Raw genomic sequence first — 17915 nt, forward strand, 5'->3', positions numbered from 1 at the left:
TACACAGAAAAAGCTGGGCGTTCAAAACGCCCAGTGAAGAAGGAAAATCGGCGTTTAAACGCCATCCAGGGCACCTGGCTAGGCGTTTAACGCCGGGCGTTAAACTCCAGAATGGATACCATTCTGGGCGTTTAACGCCAGGATGGCACAAGAGGGAAGATTTTGCTTTTAATGCAAATTTTTTTCAAGTTTCCATAATTTTTCAAAATCAAATCTTTTTCAAATCATATCTTTTCAATCATATATTTTCAATCACATATTTTCAAAATCAATTTCTTTCCATTTTTCAAAAATACTTGCTAACAATTAATGATTTGATTCAACATTTCAAGTATGTTGCCTTTTCTGTTGAGAAAGGTTTAATGTTTGAATCATATCTTTTCTTGTTAGCCAAGTCATTAATTTTCAAAATCAAAATCTTTTTTAAATTATTTTTCAAATCATATCTTTTCAATCATATCTTTTTAAAACTATAATTTTTCAATCATATCTTTTTAATCACATCTTTTTCAAAATAGTTTTCAATCAGATCTTTTTGATTTCTAATTTCAAAATCTTTTTTAAAAATCACTTTATTTTTTCCCCTCTTCTCACATCCTTCCATTTATGGACTAATACTCCTCCACTATCAACAATTCGAACTCCATCTCTTTTGATAAGTTCGAATTCCTCTTCTACCTCTTCCTTCAATTTTTCTTTTCCTCTAACACCTCAAGGAATCTCTATACTGTGACATAGAGGATTCCATATTTTCTTGTTCTCTTCTCTTTCATATGAGCAGAAGCAAAGACAAAAGCATTCTTGTTAAGGCTGACCCTGAACCTGAAAGGACCTTGAAGCGAAAGCTAAGAGAAGCTAAAGCACAACTCTCTGTAGAGGACCTAACAGAATTCTTCAAAGAAGAAGACATGGCAGCCGAAAACAACAACAATGCCAACAACGCAAGGAAGGTGCTGGGTGACTTTACTACACCTACTCCCGACTTCTATGGGAGAAGCATCTCTATCCCTGCCATTGGAGCAAACAACTTTGAGCTTAAGCCTCAATTAGTTTCTCTAATGCAACAAAATTGCAAGTTCCATGGATTTCCATTGGAAGATCCTCATCAGTTTTTAACTGAATTCTTGCAAATCTGTGACACTGTCAAGACTAATGGGGTTGACCCTGAGGTCTACAGACTTATGCTATTCTCTTTTTCTGTAAGAGACAGAGCTAGGATATGGTTGGACCCACAACCTAAAGAAAGCCTGAACTCTTGGGAAAAGCTAGTCAATGCCTTCTTGGCAAAGTTCTTTCCACCTCAAAAATTGAGTAAGCTTAGAGTCGAAGTCCAAACCTTCAGACAGAAGGAAGGTGAATCCCTCTATGAAGCTTGGGAAAGATACAAACAATTGATCAGAAAGTGTCCTTCTGACATGCTTTCTGAATGGAGCATCATAGGTATCTTCTATGATAGTCTATCTGAACTGTCCAAGATGTCATTGGACAGCTCTGCTGGAGGATCTCTTCATCTGAAGAAGACGCCTGTAGAAGCTCAAGAACTCATTGAAATGGTTTCAAATAACCAATTCATGTACACTTCTGAAAGGAATCCTGTGAACAATGGGACGAATTAGAAGAAAGGAGTTCTTGAGATTGATACTCTGAATGCCATATTGTCTCAAAACAAAATATTGACTCAGCAAGTCAATATGATTTTTCAAAGTCTGTCTGGAATGCAAGCTGCACCAGGCAGTACTAAGGATGCTTCATCTGAAGAAGAAGCTTATGATCCTGAGAACCCTTCAATGGAAGAGGTGAATTACATGGGAGAACCCTATGGAAACACCTATAATCCTTCATGGAGAAATCATCTAAATCTCTCATGGAAGGATCAACAGAGACCTCAACAAGGTTTCAACAACAATAATGGTGGAAGAAACAGGTTTAGCAATGGCAAGCCTTTTCCATCATCTTCTCAGCAACAGACAGAGAATTCTAAGCAGAGCCACTCTGACTTAGCAACCATGGTCTCTGATCTAATCAAAACCACTCAAAGTTTCATGACTGAAACAAGATCCTCCATTAGAAACTTGGAGGCACAAGTGGGTCAGCTGAGTGACAAACCCCATTTTGAGGGTTTATCTTGTGCTGATTTCAGGGGTTTTATCAATGATTCCACACACTTTCTATATGAGAATACAAGAGTTTGCATTCCTTTCCTAGTTTTGCCTCATGAATGAAAACATGCTTATTTTGCACTAAAATAGATACATTTCTAATCTTCTCTTGATGCCATTCGATGCCGTGACTTGTGTGTTAAGTGGTTTCAGGATATAGAGTAGGAATGGACAGAAAAAGAGAAGGAAGACGGGTGCAAAGGAAGGAAGCATGAGAATTGAGCTTTGGAAATTTCCGTATGGGCGCGTGCGCGCATCTGGCGCGCCCGCGCGGATAAGAGCAACGTGAAGCCGAGACTAAGAGCCAAGCCACGAGCCGGCTTGAGTAGCGGCTAAGCCAGGATCCTCATGGACGCGCACGCGTACATCACGCCTCCGCGCACATTACAAGACGCCTCAACAGCGCGTACGCGTACCTTGCGCGTGCGCGCCGATTTGCGAATGTGGTTTTTTAAGAAGTCACTTGACTTAGGCGTGGAGGTAGTTAAGAATCCCACTTTTGGGGAAATGCCTTGGCGGGAAAAGGCTTAAGAAGACCAAGGGAGCAAGGGTAAAACACACTTAGTTCATTTTGCTAGATTTTAGATATTTTTGGGAGGAGAGTTAGTTTTCACTTTTGGAGAGAGAAGAAGAGGAAAAGATTCCAAGCTTTTCACTAGGGTTCATCTTCACCCAATTCCTGAATTTTCAATCAATTTTGGTGAGATCCATTACAATTCTCATTCCATTTCATTCATGTCATAGATTTTTCTTCTCCAAATTCAAGTAGTTGTAATTGATCAACTTTCATAGATTTAGAATTTAATGTTGTAATTTTGAATTTCATCAACTCTTTGAGAATTTGCTTTCCATTGCTACTTTTTGAGGCTTGTTGTTAGATTCTTGTGTTGCAATACTTTCAATTCTATTTTTCTTCTCATTTTACTATGACTTTCCTTTTTGCTCATCACATGTTTGATAAAATGTCAACACTAGCTATGGAGTAGAATTTTTACACTTGGCATAGGGTTTGGTCATTGGAAGAAGTTGAATGGTTGTATCAATAGTTGATTTGGAATTAGGGATTGCTAGTTGGCTTGGAGTGCACTAAAGTTAGATTCCCATGAGGTGAAGCTAGGACTTGTGACTCAAGTTGATTGTTTTCATTTGATTTTTCTCTATACTTAGGGGATAACTAAATGAAGCAAGGCCTAATTGTTGTCAACATTGAATGGACTATAAGGATAGAATTTCTAATGCCAACCCTAAGCCAAGTCTTTTGATAATTGATTGTTTGTTCCTCATTACTTTGTTAAAACCTTCAAAGAATTTCAACAAGGCTTACTAAATCAATAAGATGCACACTTTGGCAATTCCAAGGGAGAACGACTCGGGAGACTAGTACTCTCGGATATAGATTGTAGATTTGTTTGATGATGGATTTTGCGTTGGTTTAGACTATACTACGATTGATCACTTGATAAATTCTATACCGGCATAAAATTCATTCGTCAAAATGGCGCCGTTGCCGGGAAATTTGCTTAGTGTTCCATGTTATTGTTTGGATTAAGCATGTATATATGTACATAGTTGCACTTCATTGTAAATTGCTCAAGTGACTAACCCCTCATTCGTTACAATGAATTTCATTTCCCCTTCATTGCATGACGCGTTCACAACCGAATCCGAGCTTAGTCCCTTTTGATCTGGAAATAGAACAAACTTTGTTTCATATTAGACAAGCTCGGAGGCGGCTTAAGTTTGAAAAAGGGGAAGAGGTTTTCACCACCTCAACCACCTTACTAGAAGTGAACATTGAACCGTCACTCAAAGAAGGCATTAATCCTACTCCCATCAATCTTACTAACAAATCTTCTTTTGTTCTAGGTACTAATACCATGGATGCTCCGAGGAGAGTTACCATCAAGGAAGCGGGTGCACCGGATTATGTCCTTCAACCCCTTCACGTAACTCACCCCAACTTGAATGCGAACTTCGAATTGAAGACCGCTTTGATCAACCTCCTACCCAAGTTTCACGGGCTTCCCGCACAAGACCCTATTCGACATCTCAAGGACTTCCATCGCATATGCTCGACTACTAGACGGGAAGGGTCCGATGAAGTTGCTATATGGTTGTTTGCCTTCCCTTTCTCTCTTGAGGACAAGGCTAAAGAATGGTTCTACACCCTCTCTAGTGAAGTTACCTCCGATTGGGACTTACTTAGAAGGGGATTCTTGGATAAATTCCTGCCCCCGGAAAAGATGGATAGGCTAAGGAAGGAAATGTCTTGTATTGTGCAAGGTGAGACGGAACCACTCTACGAGTATTGGGAACGGTTTCGCAAACTACTAGATGCATGCCCTAATCACATGATCGACACTCACGTATTGCTTGGATACATATGTCAAGGGATGCGAGAGCAAGATAGAACCCTCTTGGACACCTCTAGCAATGGTTCTTTGACCAAATATAAAACCGCGGAGGAGGCATGGCAACTTATTATTGACTTAGCCGAATCCAATCAACATATGAGGCGAAGAGTCAACCGTCCAAGGACCGTGAATGAGGTATCAACTAGTAGTGAAACCACCGCTCTAACTCAATCCTTGAATGAGATGACATCCATCTTGAGGCAACTCCAATTGAACCAACAACAACCACAACCTCAATCATGCCAACAACACCCTCCACCACCTCAACAACACAACCAACAATTGGTCCCTCAAAGAGTTTGTGGCATTTGCTCTTGCTACTCTCACTACACGGATGAGTGCCCAAGCCTTCAAGAAGACAATACCTTGGCGGCTACAGAAGAGAATCCAAAAGGAGAGTGTAAGGCCATCAAAATGGCCGAATTTGGAGAGGAGAAAGAGGCAGTGAATGCCACTGAGGAAAACCTCAATGGACGTCCACTGGTCTCCAATGAGTTTCCTAATGAGGAACCATGGGAATCTGAGGCTCACATTGAGACCATAGAGATTCCATTGGATTTACTTCTGCCATTCATGAGCTCTGATGAGTATTCTTCCTCTGAAGAGAACGAAGATGTCACTGAAGAGTAAGTTGCTAAATACCTTGGAGCAATCATCACGCTAAATGACAAGTTATTTGGTAATGAGACTTAGGAGGATGAACCCCCTTTGCTCACCAAAGAACTGGATGACTTGTCTAGGCAGAGATTACCTCAAAAGAGACAGGACCCTGGGAAGTTCTTACTACCTTGTACAGTAGGCACCATGACCTTCAAGAAGGCTCTATGTGACCTAGGGTCAAGCATAAACCTCATGCCTCTCTCTGTAATGGAGAAGCTAGGGATCTTTGAGGTGCAAGCTGCAAAAATCTCACTAGAGATGGCAGACAATTCAAGAAAACAAGCTTATGGACTTGTAGAGGATGTTCTGGTAAAAGTTAAAAACCATTACATCCCTACTGATTTCATAGTCCTAGAGACTGGAAAGTGCATGGATGAATCCATCATCTTTGGCAGACCCTTCCTAGCCACAGCAAAGGCTGTGATTGATGTTGACAGAGGAGAATTGATCATTCAAGTGAATGAAGAATCCCTTGTGTTTAAGGCTCAAGGATATCCCTCTGTACACATGGAGAGGAAGCATGAAGAGCTTCTCTCAAAATAGAGTCAAACAGAGCCCCCACAGTCAAACTCTAAGTTTGGTGTTGGGAGGCCACAACCAACTTCTAAGTTTGGTGTTGAACCCCCACATTCAAACTCTAAGTTTGGTGTTGGGAGGTTCTAATATTGCTCTGAGTATCTGTGAGGCTCCATAAGAGCCCACTGTCAAGCTACTGACATTAAAGAAGCGCTTGTTGGGAGGCAACCCAATGTTATATTTATCTATTTTCCTTTGTTATTTTATGTCTTTTATAGGTTGATGATCATGGGAAGTCACAAAATCAATTGAAAAAGCAAAGACAGCATGAAAAACAGAAAGAAAAACAGCACACCCTGGAGGAAAACTTACTGGCGTTTAAACGCCAGTAAGGGCAGCAAATGGGCATTTAACGCCCAGGCTGGCACCATTCTAGGCGTTTAATGCTAGAAAGGGGCACAAGACTGGCGTTAAACGCTAGGAAAGGGCAAGAAGCTGGCATTAAATGCCAGAAATGGGCACCAGCCTGGCGTTTAATGCCAGAATTGGCAAAAAAGAGCATTTTTGCTCGCCACTTGGTGCAGGAATGAATTTTTCTTGACACCTCAGGATCTGTGGACCCCACAGGATCCCCACCTATCCCACCACTCTCTCTCTTCTTCACCCATTCACCAATCACCTCAACACCTCTTACCCAAAAACCCCTCACCTATCAAATCCCACTATTCTCTTCACCACTCACATCCATCCTTCATAAAACCCCACCTACCTCACCATTCAAATTCAAACCACTTTCCCTCCCAAACCCACCCATAATGGCCGAACCATGCAACCCCTTTTCACTCCTATATAAACCCATCTTTACTCCTTCATTTTCACACAACCTAAACACTACTTCTCCCCCTTGGCCGAACCACAAAGCCTCCTCCATCTCCTCTATTTCTTCTTCTTCTACTCTCTTCTTTCTTCTTTTGCTCGAGGACGAGCAAACCTTCTAAGTTTGGTGTGGTAAAAGCATTGCTTTTTGTTTTTCCATAACCATTTATGGCATCTAAGGCCGGAGAAACCTCTAGAAAGAGGAAAGGGAAGGCTAAAGCTTCCACCTCCGAGTCATGGGAGATGGAAAGATTCATCTCAAGGGTGCATCAAGACCACTTCTATGAAGTTGTGGCCAAGAAGAAGGTGATCCCCGAGGTCCCTTTCAAACTCAAAAAGGGTCAACTTTGATCAAAGGTTGGACCAAGTCCTTATAGACATTTGTGAAGAGGGTGCTCAATGGAAGAGAAGATCAAAGAATCATGAGAGAGGAGCAACAAAGGCAAGGAAGAGACATTGAGGAGCTCAAGCACTCCATAAGATCTTCAAGAGGAAGAACAATCCGCCATCACTAAAGTGGACCCGTTCTTTAATCTTATTGTCCTTTATTTCTCTGTTTTTCGAAAAATATGCTTTATGTTTATCTATGTTTGTGTCTTATGATCATTAGTGTCTTAGTGTTTATGCCTTAAAGTTATTAATGTCCTATGAATCCATCACCTTTCTTAAATGAAAAATGTTTTTATTACAAAAGAACAAGAAGTACATGATTTCAAATTCATCCTTAAAACTAGCTTAATTATCTTGATGTGGTGACAATACTTTTTGTTTTCTGAATGTATGCTTGAACAGTACATATGTCTTTTGAATTTGTTGTTCAAGAATGTTAAAATTGTTGGCTCTTGAAAGAATGATGAAAAAGGAGACATGTTACTGAGGATCTGAAAAATCATAAAAATGATTCTTGAAGCAAGAAGAAGTAGTGAAAAGCTTGCAGAAAAAAAAAGAGAGTATCTGTAAAAAAAAAAAGAGAGAAAGAAAAAGAAAGAGCAAGCAGAAAAAGCCAATAGCCCTTTAAACCAAAGGCAAGGGTAAAAATAAAAAGGATCCAAGGCTTTGAGCATCAGTGGATAGGAGGGCCTACAGGAATAACATCCTGGCCTAAGCGGCTAAACCAAGCTGTCCCCAACCATGTGCTTGTGGCGTGAAGATGTCAAGTGAAAACTTGAGACTGAGCGGTTAAAGTCGTGATGATCCAAGGCGAAAAGAGTGTGCTTAAGAACCCTGGACACCTCTAATTGGGGACTTTAGCAAAGCTGAGTCACAATCTGAAAAGGTTCACCCAGTTATGTGTCTGTGGCATGTATGTATCCGGTGGTAATACTGAAAAACAGAGTGCTTTGGGCCACGGCCAAGACTCATAAAGTAGCTGTGTTCAAGAATCAACATACTTAACTAGGAGAATCAATAACACTATCTGAATTCTGAGTTCTTATAGATGCTAATCATTCTGAACCTCAAAGGATAAAGTGAGATGCCAAAACTGTTCAGAGGCAAAAAGCTACTAGTCCCGCTCAACTAATTGGAGCTAAGTTTCATTGATGTTTTGGAGTCCATAGTATATTCTCTTCTTTTTATCCTATTTGATTTTCAGTTGCTTGGGGACAAGCAACAATTTAAGTTTGGTGTTGTGATGAGCGGATAATTTATACGCTTTTTGACATTGTTTTTAGTATGTTTTTAGTATGTTTTAGTTAGTTTTTATTATATTTTTATTAGTTTTTATTTAAAATTCACTTTTATGGACTTTACTATGATTTTGTGTATTTTTCTGTGATTTCAAGTATTTTCTGGCTGAAATTGAGGGACCTGAGCAAAAATCTGATTCAGAGGCTGAAAAGGACTGCAGATGCTGTTGGATTCTGACCTCCCTGCACTCGAAGTAGATTTTCTGGAGCTACAGAAGCCCAATTGGCGGGCTCTCAACTGCGTTGGAAAGTAGACATCCTGGGCTTTCCAGTGATATATAATAGTCCATACTTTGCCCGAGATTTGATGGCCCAAACAGGCATTCCAAGTCAGCTCAAGAATTCTGGCGTAAAACGCCAGAACTGGTACAAGAATGGGAGTTAAACGCCCAAACTGGCACAAAAACTTGCGTTTAACTCCAAGAAGAGTCTCTACACGAAAATGCTTCAATGCTCAGCCCAAGCCCATGCTGTGACAGAGTGCGTTGAACATTTTCACTGAGAGGACGGGACTGTAGCCGTTGACAACGGTGATGCCCAACATACAGCTTGCCATGGAAAGGAGTAAGAAGGATTGGATGAAGACAGTAGGAAAGCAGAGAGATGAAAGGGACAAAGCATCTCCATACGCTTATCTGAAATTCTCACCAATGAATTACATAAGTATCTCTATTTTTATTTTATGCTTTATTCATAAATCATTCATAACCATTTGAATCTGCCTGACTGAGATTTACAAGATGACCATAGCTTGCTTCATACCAACAATTTCTGTGGGATCGACCCTTACTCGCGTAAGGTTTATTACTTGGATGACCCAGTGCACTTGCTGGTTAGTTGTGCGAAGTTGTGATAAAGAGTTGAGATTGCAATTGAGCGTACCATGCTGATGGCGCCATTGATGATCACAATTTTGTGCACCAGTACGCGTGGGTTTGTTTGTGCTAGAGGCATAATTCTTGCGCCACTCCCGTGCAACTCTCTGTCAAATTTTATTTTGCACGCACAGGCATATGACGTGTACGCGTCAGCGACGCTTGTGCGTCATGTGCTCCTTTTCTCTTTTTTTTTTGGTTCCTGTTCTAAAATAGCTGCATGATTAGAAAATTAGTAAGAACTCAATAAAAATCAAATAAGTAAGAAAACTACTACTACGAAAAATAACTAAGAATGAAAAGGAATGATCATACCACGGTGGGTTGTCTCCCACCAAGCACTTTTAGTTAAAGTCCTTAAGTTGGACATGTGGTAAGCTCCTTGTCATGGTGGCTTGTGCTTGTATTGATCCAGGAATTTCCACCAGTGTTTGTAATTTCAATGGCCACGGGATCCCAAGCTAGGCGCATAACGCCTTCGAGCAAGTTGAAGCAAGTGACAAGGCCCCAACAGTGTTGATTGTGGAAATGAATTCCAGGGTCCCAAACTTTGCTTTTACACCCGTCTTCTTGTGGATCACCATTGTTCCCACCGGGTGACAAGCAATCCAAATTCTCACAGAGATATCCAAATAACCTTCTAGACCCATTCAAGTGAGCTGGTGCACGAAATTGCAATCACACTTTTGCAACCCCGCACAACTAACCAGCAAGTGCACTGGGTCGTCCAAGTAATACCTTACGTGAGTAAGGGTCGATCACACGGAGATTGTCGGCTTGAAGCAAGCTATGGTTATCTTATAAATCTTAGTCAGGATATCAATAATTATCAGGGTTGATTGTGAAAAGTAAAAGAACATGAAATAAGTACTTGTCTTGCAGTAATGGAGAACAGGTTGAGGTTTTGGAGATGCTCCATCTTCTGAATCTCTGCTTTCCTACTGTCTTCTTCTTCAAACACGCAAGGTTCCTTCCATGGCAAGCTGTATGCAAGGGTTTCATCGTTGTCAGTGGCTACCTCCCATCCTCTCAGTGGAAATGTTCAACGCACCCTGTCACGGCACGGCTATCCATCTGTCGGTTTTCAATCAGGCCGGAATAGAATCCAGTGATTCTTTTGCGTCTGTCACTAACGCCCCGCCCTCAGGAGTTTGAAGCTCATCACAGTCATTCAATCATTGAATCCTACTCAGAATACCACAGACAAGGTTTAGACCTTCCGGATTCTCTTGAATGCCGCCATCAGTTCTAGCTTATACCACGAAGATTCTGATTAAGGAATCCAAGAGATATCTACTCAATCTAAGGTAGAACGGAGGTGGTTGTCAAGCACACGTTCATAGTTGAGAATGATGATGAGTGTCACGGATCATCACATTCATCCGGTTTAAGAACAAGTGATATCTTAGAATGGAAGCAAGCATGATTGAATGAAAAACAGTAGTAATTGCATTAATCCATCAAGACACAGCAGAGCTCCTCACCCCCAACCATGGGGTTTAGAGACTCATGCCGTGGAAGGTACACAAAGAAACGTGTAAAGTGTCATGAGGTACAGATACAATGTCAAAGATCCTATTAATAGTGAACTAGTAACCTAGGGTATACAGAAATGAGTAAATGACGTAAAAATCCACTTATGGGTCCACTTAGTGTGTGCTTGGGCTGAGCATTGAAGCTTTCATGTGTAGAGACTTTTTCTGGAGTTAAACGCCAGCTTTTATGCCAGTTTGGGCGTTTAACTCCAATTTTTATGCCAGTTCTAGCGTTAAACGCTGGGAATTCTGAAGCTGATTTGCAACGCCAGTTTGGGCCATCAAATCTCGGGCAAAGTATGGACTATTATACATTGCTGGAAAGCCCAGGATGTCTAATTTCCAACGCCGTTGAGAGCGCGCCAATTGGGCTTCTGTAGCTCCAGAAAATTCACTTCGAGTGCAGGGAGGTCAGAATCCAACAGCATCTGCAGTCCTTTTTAGTCTCTGAATCAGATTTTTGCTCAGGTCCCTCAATTTCAGCCAGAAAATACCTGAAATCACAGAAAAACACACAAAATCATAGTAAAGTCCAGAAAAGTTAATTTTAATTAAAAACTAATAAAAATATACTAAAAACTAACTAAATCATACTAAAAACATACTAAAAACAATGCCAAAAAAAGTATAAATTATCCGCTCATCACAACACCAAACTTAAATTGTTGCTTGTCCCCAAGCAACTGAAAATCAAAGTAGGATAAAAAGAAGAGAATATACTATAGACTCCAAAATATCAAGGAAACTCAGCTCCAATTAGATGAGCGGGACTAGTAGCTTTTTGCTTCCGAACAGTTTTGGCATCTCACTTTATCCTTTGAAGTTCAGAATGATTGGCATCTATAGGAACTCAGAACTCAGATAGTGTTATTGATTCTCCTAGTTAAGTATGATTATTCTTGAACATAGCTAGTGTATGAGTCTTGGCTGTGGCCCAAAGCACTCTGTCTTCCAGTATTACCACCGGATACATACATGTCACAGACACTTACTTGGGTGAACCTTTTCAGATTATGACCCAGCTTTGCTAGAGTCCCCAATTAGAGGTGTCCAGGGTTCTTAAGCACACTCTTTTTGCCTTGGATCACAACTTTATTTCTTTCTTTTTCTTCTATTTCTTCTCTTTTTTTCGTTTTCGTTTTTTTTTTTGAATCACTGCTTTTTCTTGCTTCAAGAATCAATTTGATAATTTTTCAGATCCTCAATAACAGTTCTCTTTTTCCTCATTCTTTCAAGAGCCAACAATTTTAACATTCTCAAAACAACAAATTCAAAAGACATATGCACTGTTCAAGCATTCATTCAGAAAACAGAAAGTATTGTCACCACATCAAACTAATTCAACTAGTTTCAGAGATAAATTCGAAATCCTGTACTTCTTGTTCTTTTGTGATTAAAGCATTTTTCATTTAAGAGAGGTGATGGATTCATAGGACATTCATAGCTTTAAGGCATAGACACTAAGATACTAATGATCATGTAATAAGACACAAACATAGATAAACATAAGCATAAAAATTCGAAAAATAGAAAATAAAGAACAAGGAGATTAAAGAACGGGTCCACCTTAGTGATGGCGGCTTGTTCTTCCTCTTGAAGATCTTATGGAGTGCTTGAGCTCCTCAATGTCTCTTCCTTGCCTTTGTTGCTCCTTTCTCATGATTCTTTGATCTTCTTTAGTTTCATGGAGGAGGATGAAATGTTCTTGGTGCTCCACCCTTAGTTGTCCCATGTTGGAACTCAATTCGCCTAGGGAGGTGTTGATTTGCTCCCAATAGTTTTGTGGAGGAAAGTGCATCCCTTGAGATGAATCTCTCCATCTCCCATGGCTCGGAGGTGGAAGCTTTTGCCTTCCCTTTCTTCTTTCTAGAGGTCTCTCCGGCCTTAGGTGCCATAAATGGTTATGGAGAAACAAAAAGCAACATTTTTACCACACCAAACTTAGAAGGTTTGCTCGTCCTCGAGCAAAAGAAGAAAGAAGAGAGAGAGTGGTGGGGTAGGTGGGGATCCTGTGGGGTCCACAGATCCTGAGGTGTCAAGGATAATTCATCCCTGCACCAAGTGGCGAGCAAAAATGCTCCTCCTGCCAATCCTAGCGTTAAACGCCGGGCTGGTGCCCATTTCTGGCGTTTAACGCCAGCTTGGTGCCCATTCCTGGCGTTTAACGCCAGTCTGGTGCCCCTTTCTGGCGTTAAACGCCCAGAATGGTGCCAGACTGGGCGTTAAACGCCCATTTGCTGCCCTTACTGGCGTTTAAACGCCAGCAAGTTCTCCTCCAGGGTGTGCTGTTTTTCTTTCTGTTTTTCATTCTATTTCTGCTTTTTCAATTGATTTTGTGACTTTTCATGATCATCAACCTGTAGAAAACATAAAATAACAAAGGAAAATAATAAATATAACATTGGGTTGCCTCCCAACAAGCGCTTCTTTAATGTCAGTAGCTTGACAGTGGGCTCTCATGGAGCCTCACAGATACTCAGAGCCATGTTGGAACCTCCCAACACCAAACTTAGAGTTTGAATGTGGGGGTTCAACACCAAACTTAGAGTTTGGTTGTGGCCTCCCAACACCAAACTTAGAGTTTAATTGTGGGGGCACTGTTTGACTCTGTTTTGAGAGAAGCTCTTCATGCTTCCTTTCCATGGTTACAGAAGGGGAACCTTGAGTCTTATAGTTTGCACTGTCTGTAAGCCACGGAGCTTCCTGAATAGCAAATAATTGCTCATCCGGAAAGGTTTCAGAGATCTCAGTAGGAGGGAGGGATGCTCCTGCTACTGGTTCTATCCGGGACAGGTGATCAGCTATTTGATTCTCTGTCCCTTTTCTGTCTCTTATTTCTATATCAAACTCTTGCAAAAGCAACACCCATCTTATAAGCCTGGGTTTTGAATCTTGCTTTGTGAGTAAGTACTTAAGAGCAGCATGGTCAGTGTACACAATCACCTTTGATCCCACTAGATAGGATCTAAACTTGTCAATGGCATAGACCACTGCAAGTAACTCTTTTTCTGTGGTTGTGTAGTGCTTCTGTGCATCATTTAGAATACGGCTGCCGTAATAAATGACGTGCAGAAGCTTACCATGCCTTTGTCCCAATACTGCACCAATGGCATGGTCACTGGCATCACACATTAGTTCAAATGGTAATGTCCAGTCTGGTGCAGAGATGACTGGTGCTGTGACCAGCTTAGCTTTCAGAGTCTCAAACGCCTGTAGACACTCCTTATCAAAGATAAATGGCGTGTCAGCAGCTAGCAGATTACTCAGAGGTTTGGCAATTTTTGAAAAATCCTTTATAAACCTTCTGTAGAATCCTGCATGCCCTAGAAAGCTTCTGATTGCCTTAACATTGTTAGGTGGTGGTAATTTTTCAATTACTTCAACTTTAGCTTGATCCATCTCTATTCCCTTGTTTGAAATTTTATGCCCAAGGACAATCCCTTCAGTCACCATAAAGTGACATTTTTCCCAGTTTAAAACTAGGTTGGTCTCTTGGCATCTTTTCAGAACAAGTGCTAGATGGTTAAGGCAGGAGCTGAATGAGTCTCCAAATACTGAAAAGTCATCCATGAAGACTTCCAAAAATTTCTCTACCATATCTGAGAAGATAGAGAGCATGCACCTCTGAAAGGTTGCAGGTGCATTGCACAGACCAAAAGGCATCCTTCTGTAGGCAAATACTCCAGAAGGACATGTAAATGCTGTTTTCTCTTGGTCCTGAGGATCTACTGCAATTTGGTTGTAACCTGAGTAGCCGTCCAAAAAGCAGTAGTATTCATGACCTGCTAGTCTCTCTAGCATCTGGTCTATGAATGGTAAAGGAAAATGATCCTTTCTGGTGACTGTATTGAGCCTTCTGTAGTCAATACACATGCGCCACCGTGTAACTGTTCTTGTAGGAACTAGTTCATTCTTTTCATTATGAACCACTGTCATGCCTCCCTTCTTGGGGACAACGTGGACAGGGCTCACCCAGGGGCTATCAGAAATAGGATAAATAATCCCAGCCTCTAGTAACTTAGTGACCTCTTTCTGCACCACCTCCTTCATGGCTGGATTTAGCCGCCTTTGTGGTTGAACCACTGGCTTAGCATCATCCTCCAATAGGATCTTGTGCATGCATCTTGCTGGGCTAATGCCCTTAAGATCACTTATGGACCACCCAAGAGCTGTCTTGTGTGTCCTTAGCACTTGAATTAGTGCTTCCTCTTCCTGTGGATTTAGAGCAGAGCTTATGATCACAGGAAAAGTGTCACCTTCTCCCAGAAATGCATATTTCAGGGATGGTGGTAGTGGCTTGAGCTCGGTTTTAGGAGGCTTATCTCCTTCCTGAGGAATTTTCAGAATTTCTTTTATTTCCTTTAGTTCCTCCAGATCAGGCTGAACATCTTTAAAGATGTCATCTAGCTCTGATTCAAGACTTTCAGTCATATTGACCTCCTCCACCAAAGAGTCAATAATATCAGTGCTCATGCAGTCATTTGATGTGTCTGGATGCTGCATAGCTTTGACAACATTCAACTTGAACTCATCCTCATTGACTCTCAGGGTTAATTCCCCTTTTTGGACATCAATGAGGGTCCGTCCAGTTGCTAGGAAAGGTCTTCCTAGAATGAGAGTTGCACTCTTGTGCTCCTCCATTTCCAGCACTACAAAGTCAGTGGGAAAGGCAAATGGCCCAACCTTGACAATCATGTCCTCAATTATGCCTGATGGGTATTTAATGGAGCCATCAGCAAGTTGGAGACATATCCTGGTTGGTTTGACTTCTTCAGTCAAGCCAAGCTTTCTGATAGTGGATGCAGGTATTAGGTTGATACTTGCCCCAAGATCACATAGAGCTTTCTTGGTACAAGTACCCTCTAATGTGCATGGTATCATAAAGCTTCCAGGATCTTTAAGCTTTTCTGGTAAGCTCTTTAATATGACTGCACTGCATTCTTCAGTGAGAAAAACTTTTTCAGTTTCTCTCCAATCCTTCTTATGACTTAAGATCTCTTTCATGAACTTAGCATAAGAAGGTATTTGCTCAAGTGCCTCTGCAAACGGAATCTTTATTTCAAGAGTCCTTAGGTAGTCTGCAAAGCGGGCAAATTGCTTATCCTGCTCCACTTGGCAGAGTTTCTGAGGATAAGGCATCTTGGCTTTATATTCCTCAACCTTAGTTGCTGCAGGTTTATTCCTTACAGAAGTGGTTGGAGAAGCTTGCTTAAGGGGGTTGTTATCAGCACTTGCAAGTGTCTGACCCCTTTGTGGCGTTTGAACGCCAGGATTGGGTGCTTTTTGGGCGTTTAACGCCAGATTGCAACCCTTTTCTGGCGTTTGAACGCCAGAAGTGGCTATCCATTGGGCGTTTAACGCCACTTTCTTATCCTTTTCTGGCGTTTGAACGCCAAAATCATTCCTCTCTGGGCTCTTACTGTCCTCAGAGGGATTTTGGGTAGTTGGTTGGTCATCCTCTGTCAGTTGTTCCTTTCTTAGCTTTCTGCTGCTTTGAGTTGATACATTCAATGTCTTCCCACTCCTTAATTTAACAGCTTGGCATTCTTCTGTTATCTGTTTAGATAGTTGCTGTCTTGTCTGATTCAATTGTGCTTCCATATTCTTGTTAGCATTTTTAGTGTCTTGGAGCATCTCTTTAAATTCTGCTAATTGTTTTGTCATAAGGAGTAATTGCTGATTAAGCTCAACCATCTGTTCTTGAGGGTTAGAATCAGTAGTTACTGCCATAGCTTCTTCTTTTATAGAGAACTCATTGCTAGAGTACAAATATTGATTTCTAGCAACAGTATCTATAAGTTCTTGAGCCTCTTCAATTGTCTTCCTCATGTGTATAGATCCACCAGCTGAGTGGTCTAAAGACATCTGAGCTTTTTCTGTAAGCCCATAGTAGAAGATGTCTAACTGTACCCACTCTGAAAACATTTCAGAGGGGCATTTTCTTAGCATACCTCTATACCTCTCCCAGGCATTATAAAGGGATTCATTATCCTCTTGTTTAAAGCCTTGGATGTCCAGCCTTAGCTGTGTCATCCTCTTTGGAGGGTAAAAGTGATTCAGGAATTTGTCTGATAACTGTTTCCATGTCTTTATGCTTGCTGTAGGTTGGTTATTCAACCACCTCTTAGCTTGATCTTTTACAGCAAATGGAAACAGTAATAGTCTGTAGACATCCTGATCCACCTCTTTATCACGTACTGTGTCAGCAATTTGTAAGAACTGTGCCAGAAACTCAGTAGGCTCTTCCTGTGGAAGACCGGAATACTGGCAATTTTGCTGCACTATGATAATGAGTTGAGGATTTAGCTCAAAGCTGCTTGCTTTGATGGGAGGTGTACAGATGCTACTCCCATATGCAGCTGTAATGGGGTTAGCATATGACCCCAGAGTCCTTCTGGACTGTTCAATCCCACTTAGGTCCATGATGGATAAAGGGAAATGATATGGATTGCAAATAGATAAATTTTGTTTTTTTTTTGAATTAACCGAAAAAAATAAAATAAAACAAAAGGAAAATAAAATAAAAATTTGAAAATTAAAAGAAAATAAGATCAAAGCAAATTGAAAACTGAATCAATTAGTTAATTAAAAAGATTTTGAGATTAGCAATTAAAAAGATATGATTGAAAAATTTTATGAAAAATATTTGATTTTTGAAATGAGGAAAGAGAAAAACAACAAAATGACACCAAACTTAAAATTTTTAGAAAATCAAACACTAATTTTCAAAAATTTTAAGGGAAAAACACAAAGAGGACACCAAACTTAGAATTTTTACGGATCAAAAGGGACTAAAGACATGCAAATTCGAAAATTAAAAGAAAAACAAAAGCATGCAATTGACACCAAACTTAAAATATGAAACTAGACTCAACTAAAAGACTCTAAACCAACAAAAATAAAACAGTCCTAATCTAAGCAACAAGATAAGCCGTCAGTTGTCCAAACTCGAACAATCCCCGGCAACGGCGCCAAAAACTTGGTGCACGAAATTGCAATCACACTTTTGCAACCCCGCACAACTAACCAGCAAGTGCACTGGGTCGTCCAAGTAATACCTTGCGTGAGTAAGGGTCAATCCCACGGAGATTGTCGGCTTGAAGCAAGCTATGGTTATCTTATAAATCTTAGTCAGGATATCAATAATTATCAGGGTTGATTGTGAAAAGTAAAAGAACATGAAATAAGTACT

At 40.7% G+C, this 17915-nt stretch overlaps 1 non-coding gene across 1 annotated transcript; it reads right to left on the reverse strand.

Moving 5' to 3' along the window:
• Window positions 1–1313: 1313 nt before the first annotated feature.
• On the reverse strand, window positions 1314–1421 carry LOC112767261 (small nucleolar RNA R71). Its single transcript, XR_003184819.1, has one exon. It is a non-coding gene; the product is annotated as a small nucleolar RNA R71 (small nucleolar RNA).
• Between the last annotated feature and the right edge of the window lie 16494 nt (window positions 1422–17915).

This window comes from Arachis hypogaea, chromosome 2 (assembly GCF_003086295.3).
Source record: "Arachis hypogaea cultivar Tifrunner chromosome 2, arahy.Tifrunner.gnm2.J5K5, whole genome shotgun sequence".
Lineage (NCBI taxonomy): Eukaryota > Viridiplantae > Streptophyta > Magnoliopsida > Fabales > Fabaceae > Arachis > Arachis hypogaea.